This window comes from Oryzias latipes, chromosome 3 (genome assembly GCF_053564925.1).
Source record: "Oryzias latipes strain Hd-rR chromosome 3, Olatipes_Hd-rR_3.1".
NCBI classification, from domain to species: Eukaryota; Metazoa; Chordata; class Actinopteri; order Beloniformes; family Adrianichthyidae; genus Oryzias; species Oryzias latipes.
This window is the reverse complement of record NC_136239.1, coordinates 40,424,522-40,440,094: the sequence shown is the minus strand read 5'-3', so window position 1 is coordinate 40,440,094 and position 15,573 is coordinate 40,424,522. Positions and strand designations below refer to the sequence as shown.

At 45.4% G+C, this 15,573-nt stretch overlaps 1 protein-coding gene across 1 annotated transcript in view; it reads left to right on the top strand.

Annotated features, from left to right (window-relative positions):
* The first annotated feature begins 13,332 nt into the window (after positions 1 to 13,332).
* The window catches only part of znf536 (zinc finger protein 536), a 336,911-nt gene continuing 334,670 nt past the window's right edge, over positions 13,333 to 15,573 (top strand). Inside the window, exon 1 of the mRNA XM_078944692.1 lies at positions 13,333 to 13,489. The gene's annotated coding sequence lies outside the window, so the exon portion shown is untranslated. The remainder of the gene's footprint in view (positions 13,490 to 15,573) is intronic.

The window sequence follows — 15,573 nt, the reverse complement described above, 5'->3', positions numbered from 1 at the left end:
CAAAACCCCTGGAACCGGTACGGGTCAGACCCCCCCCCGGTGATTAAGGCTGTAGCATTAACATGGGAAAACTGGCCCTGTTATTCAAACAACAAAGCGTGCTAACTACACAGGCCAGTGGGTTTCCGATGGTACCTTCTGCTCAGCGCGGCGGTCGGGTGGCGTTTCCACTTTCTGTCGATTTTCCTGTGCAGTCCATCAGCAAACGCCTCTGCCCTGAATGGACGGGCTCGACTTTATAGCAGGTAAACATGTATGTGTCATGTATTCTTTTTAGCCTTGTAAATGACTCTTGAATTTTTCTCCAAGCCCCCCCCCCCTCCCCCCTCCACCCCTCTAGTCGGACTCTTTGCTCATGATATGCCACAGAGAGACACAATTATCCACTTCATTTGAGTCGTGGTGCTAATGGCGGCCTCTTGGGGAGGGGGGTGATAGGTAGCAGTAATTGTAAATGGTGTAATGAGTGTGGAATGGCCACAGTGGAGCGCTCCACCATTACAGGTGAACCCACCCCCCCCCCAACAACAAGTAAGCACCCCTCCCCTCTGTTCTCCTTCAGGGTTGAGCAGAGACACAGGAAATATTAGCCTCACAGACCATTACTCCCGAGTGGCTCGGCGGCCGCGCCTTCCTGCCTCGTTGTGCAGATGGCCTTCTCACCTCTTGCTTTGCCTCGCTAAAAAGATGTCGCTGCTTTGTGTCCTAAACATACCCTAAGTACCGCCGGAGGATGTTTGCGTCTGCGGTCCCGAGATGGACGTCCTCGCCTCCTGACATCTGGGACAACATCCAGCCCGGGTGACGCTAAAGAGGACGAGGCGGCTATAGGAAACGCCGGGTTGGATGGACGGACAGATGGTATGGATCAGTTTCATGGGGAAACATGACAACCACTGTAACCATGCCAACAGTCCTGATTGACAGAATGCATCACAATGCCAGGGCGGTCAGTGTTTACAGCAGCATCTGATGGAGACTGCTGCCAGCAGGATGTCAAAACCATGGCGGGATTGTTTTGGGGAATTTGTTTCTCACTGATATGGATTAGCAACAATTAAACTTAAATTCTAAAGCTTTACTTTTTCCTAAACAGACATTCGTCGCACAGAAGAGCACATTAGAAATGCGCCGTTATGAGAATCTTGTTCAATAATAATGGAAGTGCCGTTTTAAAGCATTTTGAAAATTCTAATCTCTTTACTTATTTTACTGTCAATACCTGGACCCTATACCCTCTAAACCAGGGGGGCAAACTGTTTGACTCGTGGGCCACTAAGGCTTCTAAAGTTTGACGAGGGGCCGGACCGGGCGCAGAGGTGAGAAAGAAATAGAATCTGTATGAAAACATCCTTTATTTTATTTTTTAAAAATTATACATGTTTAAAATAGGAGTGTTTTTGTTTAAAAATTGGTGGCTTTCATTCCTATTTTAGTGCCAATTGCCCCAATAGGTTGATGTTACGACGGGAAAAACTCAAACTTCATGTAGTGTTTCACAAAAATGCCCGTCCCATTAAGAAAACGCAGATGATCATGAGAAACGCCACATGTATGCAGAAACAACTGCACCTAAAGATCAAAGTAATTGTAGGTTAGAGCCCAGAATAACAGGAAACAAACACTTAATAAGGAGGATTCCTGTGAGGCCGGAACCCGTGAACCTGGTCCACATAGAGCTTGTCCCCGTGAGGCCGGCCCCGGTGAAGCTAGTCCCCGTGAGGCCGGCCCCGGTGAAGCTAGTCCCCGTGAGGCCGGCCCCGGTGAAGCCGGTCCCAGTGATGCCGGTCCCCATGAAGCCGGTCCCCGTGAGGCCGGTCCCCGTGAGGCCGGTCCCCATGAAGCCGGTCCCCGTGATGCCGGTCCCCGTGAGGCCGGTCCCCATGAAGCCGGTCCCCGTGAAGCCGTTCCCCGTGATGCCGGTCCCCGTGAAGCCGGTCCCCGTGAGGCCGGTCCCCGTGAGGCCGGTCCCCGTTAAGCTGGTCCCCGTTAAGCTGGTCCCCGTGATGCCGGTCCCCATGAATCTGGTCCATGTGAAACTGGTCCCCATAAAGCTGGTCCCCATGATGCCGGTCCCCGTTAAGCTGGTCCCCGTGATGCCGGTCCCCGTGAATTTGATCGACGTGAAGCTGGTCGCCGTGAGGCCGGTCCCTGTGAATCTGGTCCCCGTTAAGCTGGTCCCCGTGAGGCCGGTCCCCGTGATGCCGGTCCCCGTTAAGCTGGTCCCCGTGATGCCGGTCACCATGAAGCTGGTCCCCGTGAGGCCGGTCCCCGTGAATTTGATCGACGTGAAGCTGGTCGCCGTGAGGCCGGTCCCTGTGAATCTGGTCCCCGTTAAGCTGGTCGCCGTGAGGCCGGTCCCTGTGAATCTGGTCCCCGTTAAGCTGGTCCCCGTGAGGCCGGTCCCCGTGATGCCGGTCCCCGTTAAGCTGGTCCCCGTGATGCCGGTCACCATGAAGCTGGTCCCCGTGAGGCCGGTCCCCGTGAATTTGATCGACGTGAAGCTGGTCGCCGTGAGGCCGGTCCCTGTGAATCTGGTCCCCGTTAAGCTGGTCCCCGTGAAGCCGGTCCCCGCGAAGCTGGTCCCCGTAAAGCCGGTCCCCGTGATATCGGTCCCTGTGATGACGGACCCCGTTAAGCTGGTCCCCATGAAGCTGGTCCCCATGAAGCCGGTCCCCATGAAGCTGGTCCCCGTGAAGCTGGTCCCTGTGAGGCCGGTCCCCGTGAAGCTCTTCCCCGTGATGCCGGTCCCCATGGAGCTGGTCGCCCTGAGGCCGGTCCCTGTGAATCTGGTCCCTGTGAATCTGGTCCCCGTGAAGCTGGTCCCCGTGAAGCCAGTCCCCGTGAAGCCGGTCCCCGTGAAGCTGGTCCCCGTGAAGCCGGTCCCCGTAAAGCCGGTCCCCGTAAAGCCGGTCCCCGTGAAGTCGGTCCCTGTGAGGCCAGTCCCTGTGATGCAGGTCCCCGTGAAGCCGGTCCCCGTGAAGCTGGTCCCCGTGAAGCCGGTCCCTGTGATGCTGGTCCCGTGAGGCCGGTCCCCCTGAATCTGGTCCCCGTGAAGCCGGTCCCCGTTAAGCTGGTCCCAGTGATGCTGGTCCCAGTGATGCTGGTCCCTGTGAGGCCGGTCCCCGTTAAGCTGGTCCCAGTGATGCCGGTCCCTGTGATGCCGGTCCCCGTGAGGCTGGTCCCCCTGAATCTGGTCCCCGTGAAGCCGGTCCCCCTGAATCTGGTCCCCGTGAAGCCGGTCCCCGTTAAGCTGGTCCCAGTGATGCTGGTCCCAGTGATGCTGGTCCCTGTGAGGCCGGTCCCCATTAAGCTGGTCCCAGTGATGCCGGTCCCTGTGATGCCGGTCCCCGTGAGGCTGGTCCCTGTGAAGCCGGTCCCATGTGACCAGCCTTCAATTACTACCTTAAAGAAGCGTTTCTCCCTCCCGCTGGTGACATCACAGCACCTGCACACAGACAGGTGAGTGAACACTCTGGGGTCTCCCAATTATCACTAGTGACACGGAGTCAGCAAATTACCTGCCAGCTCAACGGTGCCTGGAGTACCGGGGAGCGGCGGGGAGCCCGGCAAACGTCTGATGGCGGGGAAACCTCACACACACACACAGCCGTCCTCTCTGTCTGCTGCAGCTTTTCTTTCTTATGATCTGATTGTCTTTTTCAGGAAAAAGCTGCTGGAGGCAAAACTGCCGAGAACTTTTTCCACAGGATGATCAGAAAGTGTGGCTTGGTGACTAAAATATGCACATTTGGGACGTTTGCTCGACTTCCTGTCCAGCCAGAATGAGTTCCACTGATCTGGAGCTGCAGCTGCTTGTAAATCGCTTCATCAAAAACTTACCAAGTGATTGAAAACCTGCAGCTCCAACCCTGGAAACTAATTTTAAGCTAATTATATATAATTGCATGTCAGTCTCAATACAAGGCAGCTCTGTGTTTACTATGACAGGGTTGTCAGAGTTAACGGTCCTCTGCTCGACAAAGTTCTGAAGTGACAAAATGTGTGTTAATCCATTAATACAGAGGTTTTGCTTTGAATCATTTCCAGATGATCAGTTTCAGTTTCTTTACTCCAAAGTGAGGATTTAAGGCAACCGTGCAGGCGATGGCGACCATGAAGGAACGGCGAGGAATGCTTTCTCCTCATGTTTGCTCCAAACTCTGCGTTGGGACGAGACCTGAACTCTGAATCCTGCTTTACCCCCAAGTGAACTCTGGTGTGGGTCGTTACAGACTGGATTTAGGCTGATCTCCTGTAGAACAGAGGGCAAACGTTGCCTGAGTCTGTGCATTATGGGAAGTAAAATAATCCCACAACGACCTAAAGAAATGTAGAAAGACTCTGCATTTATCTATTAGAATAATGGTTTAGGGGGTGCATGGTGGTGTAGTGGTTAGCATCTCAAAGGGATAATGTTCTGGTTCAAATCCCGGCTGCGTTTTCGTTTCCAGGCACTCCGGTCTCTTCCCGTCATCCTTCAGGGGTCAATTGGTGTCTCGAAATTACCCCAGGTGTGCGTGTGAGTGTGTGGCTGTCCGACCCTGTGACGGACTGATGACCTGTTTAGGCTGCACCCCGCCTTCTTCCAACAGCGGTGGGATAGGCTCCAGCAACTCCATTAGCCCAACAGGCATTCAGCAGGTTCAGAAAACTGATGGATAGAACAAAACTATGTTCATTGGCTGTGGCGACCCCTCTGTGGCGACCCCTCTGTGGCGACCCCTCTGTGGCGACCCCGCTGTGGTGATCCCCCTGTGGCGACCCCGCTGTGGCGACCCCGCTGTGGAGACCCTTCTGTGGCGACCCCTCTGTGGAGACCCCGCTGTGGCGACCCCTCTGTGGCGACCCCTCTGTGGTGACCCCTGAAGGGATAAAGCAAAAGGTAAACAAAAAAAACCTATCTGCAGAGATGCTCCAAATCCTCCTTCCTTCTCCAGCACTGGTGGGAGGAGCCAAGCTTTCTCAGGCCAACCAAGAGGCAGAATCTCCGCCGGGCCCTTGGTCTGCCATAACCCCCCCTCCTGGTTGGACCCGCCCGACATCAGAACCACCACAGCTGGTCCCTGTCGATGAAGATCAGGAGATGACTGGAGGTCTGGGTCTAATTCTGGGTTAACATGAAAAACTCTGGAACATAAAAAAGACTTTTCCTAAAAATGTTTCAGAAACGTCCAAAAATTCCTTTAATGATATAAAAAAACATCTAAGTTTATGTTATGAGTGTATGAATGACTGTTTTAGAAGGAAGAGCTTTTGTTTGTTTGTTTTCTGTTAGAGAAGAATGAGGAGCATTCATCTCATTCTAGGCTAATTTTCCATTTATGAACCCATTTTCAGGACCTGCTGGCTTCCTTTCAGGGTCACATGGTTGCTGGGGCCTATCCTAGCTACTGTTGGAAGACGGCGGGGTTTGCTTTGGGCCGGTCGGGGGATTTTGGCCTTTGGGAACTTCCCGTCGTCGCTGATCTCTGGGGTTTGAACCCTTAAATGTCCAAAGTACCTGAACGTGCATCCACGACGATCACAAACACCTTTTGACCTTTGACCTGAAGGAGGGTTTCCATCTCTGTTTCTCTTAAGGCCGCAGTCGTTCTGGCTGGTCTGATCCAGAGCTGGTTCTGAGAGTTCTACAGGAGTGAAATCTCGTCGCTCTGAAAACACGAGTTGGTATTAAATTAACATGAAAAGGTCGGAACTGCAGGAGAGTCCTGTTTGGAAGTCAGACAGATTTAGATGTTGATAAATGTTTTTGTGATTCACTTTTACTTTTTATTTAACCAGAAAACGATCCCAAATGTTACCAGAAGAGAAGATTTCTGTCCACGCTGGGAAATGCTAAAAATAACCCTAAAGAATTCAACGTTGAATTAAATTCTGAAAAGAAAATTTAAAAGAAACGTCACAACAAAATCAAAAGACTCATTTCTCTTTAAGAGAGATTTCAGAATAAAAGCTTCAGCATCTTTTTCTTTTGAAGTCAATTTCTATTTTGATGAAGACATAAAACTGCAGGTGAAAAAAAGTGTTTCTGTTTACACATAGACCTAAATCTTGGTTTTAAACCAGAAATTAAGGAAATATACTTTTACATGGATATGTTGTTAAACATTCGTAAAACATATTTAAACCACATGTGCCTCAAAAGTGTTTTTTAACCTTTTTTATTGATCTATTATTGATACATCATTTGATTAAAGATGATTGATAAATGTCTTATTCATAATGAAAAAGAGTTTTATGGAAAAACGGATCAAAGTGCAAATGTAAATATGGGTTTAAAAGCAGAAAAATATAGATTAGGAATAAAAGAAGTGAGTTCAAGCAAAAGATATATGTATATCCACGTTTTAATGTTTGTTTTGATTAGATTTCTATGAGAATGAACCTCAAAAATATTCATAAAAATATAGATTTTATGTTCAATTAAGACAAATGTAAAGTGACTTCAAGATTTGGATTAAAGATAATAAAATGGAAACAAACACACAACTATTTTCATTTAAAAATGATTTATTTTTCATTTTAAATTTTTAAAAAAACCTAAAGTTTATAAATATGGAGAATAATGTATAAATGCAGTTTTTATGCTGAAATTCTTCATTTTGTTGAAACATGAATTTAGAAGGATGTTGATTGACTCTGTCCTGGTGGTGGAGCGGGTGTTATGTCCCAGTAGGGGGCGCTATTGGCCCTGGTTTCTGATGGGGGGCCGTGTGGGAGCTGAAATGCCACCACAGAGGTGTGTGTGGGGGGGGGGGGGGGGGGGGGGGCTGCTCCTTATTCAAACTTCTGTGGATGACAGGGATTTCCGGCGCATTCGAACCCCGGCCCCTCCCTCCCGGGGGCCCACTCCACACCTGGAACGCACGTGCCCACGTGGCGCAGGCGAGAATCCAGCGGATCTGGGGGCAGGATGGGGGGGCCCTTCCCGGCCGGGCAGAGCCCCCCCCCCACCCCCCCACCCGTCATGTGATCAGGCCGGGATGAAACGTGTCACACAGCTCCCTGAGTTATTAGGCTGTCTGCGCGCGTGACCTTTCCGCAATCAAAGATATATGACTTAAGGGCTCGGCTTCGCCATGGCAACGGCTCCAATTTGCCGCCATGAGAAAAGGTCTAATTGTTGCAGAAATTTAATGATCTCGCCCCAACATCAGATTTTATGAACTGTTTACGCCATAATTTTCTTTTGTTAATGCGTGGCGCCTTAACCCTTTCCCCGCCGGCCGCCTGAAGGGACGGAGGAGGAGGAGGGGGGGGGGGGGTGTTAGGGTATGTGGGCCCCCCCCAACCTGTTAGCTCGTCTGTTAAAAAAAGGGCAGTTTTGTCTGCAGGAGCAGCAGCTGCTCTCAGCGATGCAGACGTCAGTAATATATTCTGCAAGGTCAAAGACAACTGAGATTAAAACGTCTAATCAGTTAATTTGTTTTATTGAGAAGGACTGCCGTGTGATTGGACACACAGGGGGGGGGGGCGAAGAAAGATGGAGAGATGAGGTGGTGGTGGTGGTTGGGGGGGCTCCTGAACTCCACGCTGCAGAAACCGGCCGTGCTGCTCGTTTAAAGCTGATGAAGCTCTGACACCCTTTGTTTTCCTGCCCCCCTCCCCTTCCCAACTCCCCACCCCCACCCCCACCCCCCTCAGCGCTCATTTCCAATCTATGGCACATTCATACAAGACTGATTTTATTAGTTGCTGAAATAGACTTATATTTTATATCTCATTAAATATTCAAAATAAATTCAGCATATTTGAGTTCTTCATCCATATTCAGCCGTTGTAACGTGGATCAGAATATTTTGATTGAGCCCAGACACTTTGAATTTCTCCTTTTTCTGTGTGCAGATAATTCCATTCAGAGGAACGAGTTGAATCACAAGTGATCTCATTGTTTTCTGCTCACAATCAAACGAGCGGGAAAGCGTTCGGGTGCATGGGAGGGGGGGGGGGGGTGGGACGGCAGAAGGTGCCGCCGGTCCGGCCGGTGCACATCCTGCTGATCCGGCGCCGCTGCACGCCAAACACGCCGGCCAGAGCGTACACTCCAGCCTTAGAGGTGACTCCCCTGACCTTTGAGGTGGGATAATAACCTGTAGGGGCTGGATTACAGATTACAGATTACAGGACTTTAACTGGATCATTACAGAAAATGCTTCTCGTTCCCAGACTGGATGATCATCGCTGATATAGACTGTTGTTATGGGAAAAAAAACACTTTTCTTTAACCATCGAGAAACGCTTTGTAACTCTTATAGGTCAGAAACCATCACAGAACTGTAAATATGTGGCCTCAAAATTACTTAAATATAAAAATGTGTCAATAAAACAAGGATTAAATACCAATTTGGAAATATTAATCCTAATGAACATAAGAGGTCAAAGTGTAAATGTAATTAGAAATACGGCCTCAAAGGCGGTTTTGAGAGCTGCAGTCAATATTATTGCCTTCAGAAGGAGAGTTTAGGAAAGTATTTTACTTGTAAATACTGTGATTGCCTTCAGATGAGGATTAAAGACAATATTTAAATTATTAATAGTTTTATGGGCTTCAGAATGAGGCTGAAAGAAAGTGTTTTACATGATAATAGCACTTTTGAGGGATAAGTTTGAACTAGTATAACCTTCTAAATGAAGCTTAAATACAAGAATTTACTTCTAAATACTATCATGGGCTCCAGATGGAGGGTTGAATACTTGACTTCACTCGTTAATAGTATTATGGTCTTCATATTGAGGGTTACATATCGTATATCATGCTCTTTATTCCTGACGACTTCCTGTTTCCTTCAGAAACGATTGAAATGTGTCAGACCAACCACTGAATTATGGGAAATCTGCTCCAGGTATGAAACCACACTTTGTAACTTGTTACATTTACTCGAGTAACTAAGTTGTACTCTTCAAAGTAGCATTCCGGGCCGTACTCTTTATTCCTACATAAATTCAATGTTACCCCGAGTTACCTGGGAAACCTTGAACACATCAAACCGGAGCAGAATTTTGCTTTAGAAGGTAAATATCTGATTCTGCACGGACCCGCTTTGACTGCAGAACCACATGTTGGAGCGACAAACTGATGTCGGGAAGTGACGGCAGAGTTGAGCTTAAAAGACCTAGAGCTGTTCATTAGACTTTCAGAGCAAAACTATATCCATATTTATGATCATTTATTACCTTTGGCAAACTAAAGAACCCTTTTTTTTATGAAATAAAGTTATTTTCGAGGCTCTTTTTCCTACCAGTTAATTAGACGAATAGATCTCTGAGGCTCCGCCTTTCTCTCCTATTGGGTGCCGCCCATTTCATGACATCATCCTAGAGTCAGCCTCAGCAGCGTGTCTGCATTTCTCCCACGAAAACAAACATCCGAACTTTTGCAAAGATGGATGTGCGTATCGTTCATAGAAAAGGAACGAGTTTAGCCGATAGCTAGCTCCACGGAGAAGTGGGCGGGTGTGTTGGTCTAGGGGGCGGAGCTGGTGGCACAGACTCTTCCTGGAAGGGGCGGTTCCTCACTTTGTGAGGACCTGCTTGTTTTCATGGATTGGGAGGGGCTGGTGTTCAGAGAGAAGGTTTTTATATTCAGAAATGCGTGAATGGATCAAAATATCACTTTGGGGATGTTTTTGTGAGGAATAAACATTATAAAACACTTTAAAGCTCAGAAAGCTGATTTAGCTCCATAGAGACCCTTTCATGTTTGTAAAAAGCTGCACCGCTGTGTGAGGATAAAATTTATTTACACTAAACATTTATTATTAACTTAAAAATAGATGAAGCTTGATGCTATGTCTCTGAGAAAAACAAAATAAAGTCGTCTTAAGCGCCGCTCACGTGCGTTTTAGGGTATCTGCCCACAAACTGTAGACGAGACGAATTTATTTTTATTCAGTTCATTCCAGCGTTTGTTTTAGAAAAAAAAAAGTGAGACTATAAACTACTTTAATGACGTCAACTTACTCTGGCGATTGTTTGGGTGACTGTTTTTTTGCCTTTCCTCCAGTAATACATACTTTTTAAGAAACGTTACTTTTGCCTGATGCTTACATCTTCAGAACATTTGGATCCTCCCAGCTTTTCCAGAGGCGAACCTCTCTCCTCCTTCAGCTCGTTTCTGTCGTTTTTCCAACATGCATGGAGACGAACGTGTTTCTGGGAAAGTGACCTCCATTAGGAGCAGCGGAGGAGATCCATCCAGGGCCAGTTTGCTTCTTTCCAGCGGACGGCCCTTGATTTATTGGAACCAGGAGCCAAGTGACCGTGATGGAGTGGATTTCCATTTTAAGAGAAGAAACGGCTTCATCTGGTGAGGAAACGCAGCAGGAGGAGGAGGGGGTGGGGGGGGGGTAGCCATCAGAGGAACCAGGAAAGAACGTCTGCGGTAGATTAGGAATGAAGAGGAGTAGACTCTTTTGTGTTCGTGTTCAAATCTAGACTTAAAACATTTCTGTTTAGCCGTGTATATGACTGAAAGGTCCTATCTGAACTTTTCTTTCCTTTCCTTCCTTTATTTTTAAATCAATTTTCAATTATTATTTTTTTTTTCTTTTAAAGTAAATTTTATGTTGATTATTTCTATGATGTATTGTGATTTTAATGCATTTTTCTGTTTTGTGAAGCACCTTGAATTACTTTGTGTACGAATTGTGCTATACAAATAAACTTGCCTTGCCTTGCCTAGACGAAGCCTTTAGTTTAGTGAAGTTAAAGTGGAGCGTGCAGGCTGGGGGGGTTAGAAAGGTCACTGATATCAGATATTTAATCCTGCGTTGGGTTGTTAACATCCAGTAAAGCCTCATTCAGGGGCAGAAACATTTTAGAGACGGGCGCTGCCAAACCTTCAATCATGCAAAGGTTGTGTAATGAAATGCGGACTTTGCCAGCAAACGGAAGCGACGGAGAAACAAAATCATAAACAAAGAGCGTTTGGGGGGGGGGGGGGGTTGTTCTCATCTTCTGGGCGACGCCTTCATCTGGAGGCGTGATGGAGTGTTTCTTAAATGAAAATACACCTGTCTTAAGGACAAATATGTGCCACTAATTAGCTGTCTAACCTAAATCTCGCGGTGCCAGATGTTGCAAAACTGCAGAGAGACAGAGACAAATGGCAAGAAGCTGGGCACGTAAATTTAGCCGAGGCTTAAATCATCTTTTCCTTGACCCTGTTAGACAAGTTGCTCAATGTGATTCTGCAGCCTGCAGGAAACTAATTGTAAAGATAGACCAAGGTATCGCTTAATCTGTCTCATGCTCCGCCCCCACCGCCTCGCCGCGGTTTGTTGGGTGGACCGAGCCAAAAGCTGGATTACGTTTTGATCTGTATCCCTGCTTCCAATTCAGATTTCCATTTCAGTTATGCGTCGCGCCCGGGTCCTCCTCTCTCACAGAGGAGCAGCACGAACATCTGCGCCCGATGACTTTAGAGGAGGAGACCTTGAAAAACTTTCCAGGTCTGTCGAAAGTTTCTGCTGCTTTTCTCCGCTGTCGCCATCTCCTCCACGCCGCGTTCCTCATGTTGTTGTGGAGGCGTCATCTTGCGTCTGTCGCAGGGACGAAACCGTTACAACGATTCAAAGCAGCGCAGCAAACCTTCTGACAAAGTGACACCTCTGTCAGGGGAGCAAGTTGACCTCTGACCTTTCTGCGGGTACAGGCAAGCCTGTACAGGGCGCACAGGTGACCCGCGTGAAGCTTCAGGGTCGATGAGCGCTCAGTGAACCCGAAGAGAGAAAATGTTGATGCACATTTTTTCTCTATGGGCATGCTGCAGGCGACGGGTCGTAGGTCACTCCTACAACACGTACGGATGTCAGGGCGGGAACTAGGTGAGGCACAGGCGTGTCCAACAGATTTTTCATTTTCAACCCCCAACCAAATCCTGCAGACTGTACAAGGAGCCCGTTAGAGCTGTGCACCTCACTAAAGTGTGGTGTAAGGACGCCGGACGACAGCCTCACCCGTATGAGGCGTAGAAATAGCCTCACCCGTGTGACATAAGTGCGTGGAGCTTCCATTGACCTCTTCACGATACCACACACACGACAATGGTACATTCCGTTTTTATGGCGCCCCTTGAGGGAACTGCAAGACACATCTGGGCTCTCCTTAAGATGCAGCCGCTCCTCTCTACGACCCTCCACCAACCCGGACGACCCAAAAACTCACAGCGCCCGTATTCTGCCATCAAAAAACTTCAAAATGAGCATAAACGGACCCCTAAGAGACATCCGTGCAAACTAGTTTTTCAAAGAGACTTATAGGAAAACCGTGGTTTCATTTTTAATGGACGTTTAATCACCACGACTTTTTTAAGTAGAGCCTATAACCTGTCTTGAAAATGTGCGCGTCAACGTGAACACGAGAGAATTGGACGCGGAACCCCAAAACACGCTTCTTTGGAAGTGGTTGCTTGAATCCTTTTTGCTGAGGGTGATGTAAGTGCGAGTGAGCACAAGGTAAATAAAGGTGGAGTGGTTCAGTCGCAGTGCGGTTAATTCTGACAGTGAGGAACGTTGGAATCAGCTGATTAAACCTCATCCTCCAATCTCCAGAATATGCACCAGAGCGTCTCCAACCACAGCAAATGGACGGCGTTTTGGCACGGCGCCGTGGTACAGGCTGACGTTGACAGCAGCTCCATCTGGACCCACAGAGACCAACTTTACTGTCCATTCATCCAAGCCCGTGTTCTGGAAAAGTCTCACAGGCCCGTCTGTCACGGTCTGTGCGGTTCAGTCGGTCCGAGGTGAATTCTGCTTTGCTGGACAGAGACGGCGTGAACCGTTTCCCCACTCAGTTCTTGCCAGAATCTCTCAAAATGATTCAACTATTTTTACGACAAAGGAACAAGGAACTGTGGATGCTACATGTTACAGAACATATTTAAAATCTCAAACTTAGTTTAAAATTTTAAAGAAAGGCTTTTAATATGGTCAGTCTTAGATCATTCAATAACATGTTTCCCATCAGCCATTGTGCTTCTGTCACAATTTTGTGGAGAATTTGTAAGGAATGGTCTCAAACTTATAACATTTTTTAATACCACAAACTGTTGATATTTACATCAAGATTTAAATCTGAATGCCACCTATTCTAAATGAGCAACAGACGTTTGTGTGGACATAAAAATTTTTGATCAACTTGGTTTCCAACAAGCTTGCTGGGAAGATTAAGGGGCGTGTCTTATCGCGTGATGACGTCATGTCTGATTTTCATTGTTGGGGTAAAAATAGGGAAGATGTTTTTAAATATGTTTAATTTCCATTAAACTATTTTGTTTTTTTGAATAAAAAAAGTTTATTGATGAAAAAACAATCTGTATTTTTCATTTTTCTTTTCATTTTTGAGGGACTATTTTCTCGTGTGTCCCTCCGCCCTCCAGCCCCCATTCTCAGCACACCGTCCGCTCCGCCTCGTTTCTCCAGTTCGGGAAACCAGCGTCGCCTAGAGAGTGGGACCGACCGACACCGGTGTGACTCATGACATCGTAAGTTCATCGAAAACACAAACCAAATAGAAACCTTTGGGAAAAAGAAATGCTTCAGAAACACAAAATAAAAAGAAACCTCCAAACAAAGTGTTGTTTTTCGGACTGTGAAACAGATTCACCAGTTTTCTAACTTTCCTTTTTTATTAGTCATTCAGTTACGGTTGAATAGTTTATATGGTAAATTAAATGTTCAACTTTTATAATAAAAGTTACTAATGTTTAGTGGGAATGTGTGTAAACTGTCTGAACAGGTCAGTTTTCCCTCCAAACACAAACTGACATAAACAGGCTTTTGATGCTATGGTTAGCATGTTAGCTAATGCTTTTGCCGCGCGAATTGCGTTTGGTGAGAACTTAGTTAGTTTTACCCTAAACGTAACCCTTCTTCTGGTCCCTTCGGCTCAGATAAAACTTCAGTTCTGGCCGCACATATTTGATAAAATGACCCGTGAAAAGTCACTTTCTTATGGCATTGCGTTTTATTAGCCGTAAGTGAATTCAACTATCCGCACGTGCTTGTTTGTTTAACGAGAATGAGGATTTTTGGGAAAAAAACATTTGTTGAAAAGTAACATTTATTTATTTTATTTATACATTTCTGCCAACAGACCGAAGCCCGTTATAGTATGAATTCTCACACTTTCCTGAAGGAAAAGGACTTTAATCTGATGTCTGCAGACATAACAGCGAAGAGAACTATAAACTCTGTTAAACCAGAAGGATGGCTGTTAATCAGCAGAAGAAGGAATAGCAACTCTGGTCATTTAAAAGAATATGGACCCCTCTTTTATTTTATATCTCAGCATTACCTTATTATAAAAAATAAATAAATTTAAAAACTAAAAAAAAAAATGCTTAAAAATGCTAAATTAAATTGATTGATTTCCAATGACATTACTTCACTTTCTCCAAAAATGATGGATTAATGATTTTTTTCTAATGAAACATAATTTGCACATATTTTTAACTTTTGATACTTAATCATTTTTTGCTATGAAGATTTTTGAAACATTTTTATGTTTATTTTACTGATATAGTATTATTTTTCAACTATGTACATGATTTTTATAATTGACATAATCAGTATATATCTTAGATAACCAATCTGCATTTTCCATGTTGATTTCTAAAATAGTTATTTTGTAGATAATATTTTAAGTAATTCATCTTTGTCTTGTGCTTTATTGATACCTAAGGATTTTTAATTCTGTCTGATAAAGATATGATCCGGATATTGATAAATCATGTAATAAAATGGTTACGGTATAACAGGGGTGGGATTATATAAATTCACTTCCTTCCATTCCCTTTCAAGCAATATTTATTAATATGTCTAATTATCCTAAGTTTGATACGTCATTGTATGAATGTATAACTGATGATTGTAATGTTTTTGTGTACTATTCTTATTTGATAGCTTGAAATAAACCATTTCAAATCAAAAATCCAATATAAATATACCAAATAAATATAATGGTAAATTAAAAAAAAGAAGTTTATTATTTCAAAGCCTATTTTCAAATCTTAAACTTAAAAAATGGTCAAGGTGAGGCAGACTTTTGACACAACTTTCATTCATTCTCCGACTTTGTTTATATGGTTGAAAAGTTCCCGCCAATCGACCACTTTTGTTTGTGTTCCAACACAAACCTTGACAAAGATGGAAAAAAAAAATTAAAATCTATCTCCACTTCCATGATGAGGATCTAGAAACTGCTGAGCTGGATCAAACTGTGATTTTTGTTCGGAACTGAGAGGGTTTATCACTGTTGAAGTGAGGACATGTTTTGATTGGTTCGACCTCTTAAAGAGCCATTTAGGTCAGATTCTCACTGACCATGGCCCACTGGGAGCCACTGAGTCTTAGAAAAGGACAGAACTGCTTTGAATTATGTTCTTACTAGTTTGTCAAAAACACATAATGATTGTGTTTTTGTAAAACGTAAACATGAGGAAAAAAATCACTATTTCCTTTTCTAAATATGAAACAGGTGTTACATTTTTACAGTTTTTTTAATCATAAATCTGCAAACCTTACTAAACTTAAAGCAGAGCTAACTAAGATACTCATGCTTGTTTTT